This window comes from Panthera onca, chromosome X, assembly GCF_046562875.1.
Source record: "Panthera onca isolate mPanOnc1 chromosome X, mPanOnc1 haplotype 2, whole genome shotgun sequence".
NCBI lineage: Eukaryota > Metazoa > Chordata > Mammalia > Carnivora > Felidae > Panthera > Panthera onca.
The window spans coordinates 36485300-36487893 of NC_138357.1; the positions used below are offsets into that span (position 1 = coordinate 36485300).

Sequence of the window (2594 nt, forward strand, 5' to 3'; positions counted from 1 at the left end):
TTTCTTTCTTTCTTTCTTTCTTTCTTTCTTTCTTTCTTTCTTTCTTTTTTTGTGGCGTGGATAAGCTAAGAATTTTCCACTTCCTCGAGTTCTGTTCCCTTTTTGCTTAATAATTCTCTCTTCAATTTACCTATATCCTCTCGAATTTTACTGTAAGTAGCTAGGAGAACCCAGGCAGCACCCTTACCACTTGGCTTAAGAAATCTCCTCAGCTAAATATTCAAGTTTACTGCTCACAAGAGATACTCCCCATCCAACACAACATAATTCAGCTAACAATTCTGTCACTTTATAATAAGGATTGCCTTTCCTCCAGTCTCCAATACTATGTTTCTCATTTCCATCTAAGACCTCACAAGAAGCACCTCTACCATTCCTATTTTTAGCAACATTCTGTTCAGGATTATGATCATGATAATGATATAGAGAGATACAGATTCTCTCTGATGAAAAAAGCTTTCTCCACTGCTCTCCTTTGTTTCTGAGCCCTCACAAGACTCTGTTTTAATGTCCGTATTTCTACCAACAATCTTTTCAAGGCCATCTAGGCTTTTTCTAATCAATCACCTCAAAACATGGGAATTCCCATGCCAATTCCACATGTTCAGGTGTTTGTTTCGGCAGCACCCCACTCCGTTTCCCGGTGCTAAAATCTGTAGTAGTTGGCTAGGCTGCATAGGCTGCAATAACAAAACACCACAACCGAAGCACTGGGAGTTAGGGCTCCAGGATAACATTTTTGGGAGACACAATTTAACCCATGAGAGCTGCTCATCACTTCTAAGCCTTCAGTGGGTATCCATTAACAGTAGGAGAGAGTGAAACGTCATGTGCTGTATCTGCCCCTCTGGTCTCTCTCACCGGATAGTCCACGACTTGACCTTCAGCCTTGGACATCTCGGACTTGGGCCATACTGAAATATTTTCAGTTTTGCAAATATAACATGCTATTTCTTCCTCTTTGTTTCATTTTCCCCCTGTTCCTTCCTTCTGGAATGCACCCTACTACACTATACTTAGAAAACACTTACACCTCTTGCAAGAAAAAACTATAAGGCCATTGCCTCTCTAAAGCCTTTCCTGAATTCATCTATGTAGTTATTCCCTTTCACACCCATTGTCCAGGTAAAATTTTACTTGTTTTTTAATCCCATTTTTTCTGCTCTTACATCTGCAGTAGAATGTGAAACTCTCTCTCACACTCCCTCCCCCCCCGCCCCTTTGGATGTTTTCCCCTTCTCCAGTATAAGCACATTGAGGTCAAGGTTTCAGGAACGATTTACCTTTGTCTCTCTGATTTCTAGAGCAGTTTTTGACAAATGATAGGTACTGAACAGATTTTCTAGGGATTAATAAATTCTTTATAGGAGAGGCAGAATATTTAAGACTCATTGAAAAATTTACATTTCAGTGCCAATGAAGGTCTGAGAAGCAGAATCATGTGTTAGAAAGAGTATTAAAAGTCTTAGGGGGGGGCGCCTGGGTGGCTCAGTCAGTTGAGCGTCCGACTTCGGCTCAGGTCATGATCTCACAGCTCGTGGGTTCGTGCCCCGCGTCGGGCTCTGTGCTGATGGCTCAGGGCCTGGAGCCTGCTTCGCATTCTGTGTCTTCCCCTCTCTCTGCCCCTCCCCGCTCATGCTCTGTCTCTATCTCAAAAACAAATAAACATTAAAAAAAAAGTCTTAGGGTGCCTGGATGCCTCAGGGGGTTAAGTGGCTGACTTTGGCTCAAGTCATGATTTTGCGGTTTGTGAGTTCGAGCCCCGCGTCGGGCTCTGTGCTGACAGATCAGAGCCTGGGGCCTGCTTCGGATTCTGTGTCTCCCCCTCTCTCTGCCCCTCCCCTGCTCATGCTCTGTCTCTCTTTGTCTCTCAATAATAACTAAACTTGAAAGAAAGAAAGAAAGAAAGAAAGAAAGAAAGAAAGAAAGAAGAAAGAAAGAAAGAAAGAAAGAAAGAAAGAAAGAAAGAAAGAAAGAAAGAAAAGAGAATTATGATTCTTGTTGACTGGAATGTGTATATCTCCTTACTACATCCTCTACACAATTTAAGGCTTTGAAGATAGCATTCCTTTTCATCACTCATCAGAATCAATCTTGGCAACGACCTAGTAGTGAGTATTTTAAGCAACAAAAGCAATCATTCATGCTTAAGGTCAAATGAATGATGTGGCCCCTAGAGGTTGAGAGGAAGGGATCATTGAGTTTCCACCACATCTGGCTCACTTTACACTTTCCAAATTTAACAACTGAGGACAGTCATATTTGTGTGTCATCCTTGCAAAGGGGTGATGCTAATCTTCTCTGTGTGGTTCCAGTTTTAGGCTATATGCTGCCAAAGCGAGCATGAGAACAGTCATATTAGTACAAAGCACCCCTGATCCTAATGACGTTTAATGATTTATTATAAATTAAATAGCATTGCATGAAAATTCTGGAAAGTCTAAAGGACAATCCTTAGTCAACATACCAATAATATAGAATTTGTATGTGAGAGCAGGAGGAATGGATTTAGATTTCTCATATTGTTATAGTCCAAAGTGAACAAGCTTCCATTAGACCTACGCTTTATCGAGATGAAATCTACATAACCAAAA

General features: G+C 41.2%; 1 non-coding gene across 1 annotated transcript; it reads right to left on the bottom strand.

Moving 5' to 3' along the window:
- Positions 1 to 2241: 2241 nt before the first annotated feature.
- Positions 2242 to 2345, bottom strand: LOC145714739 (U6 spliceosomal RNA). The gene has a single exon (XR_014136956.1). It is a non-coding gene; the product is annotated as a U6 spliceosomal RNA (small nuclear RNA).
- Between the last annotated feature and the right edge of the window lie 249 nt (positions 2346 to 2594).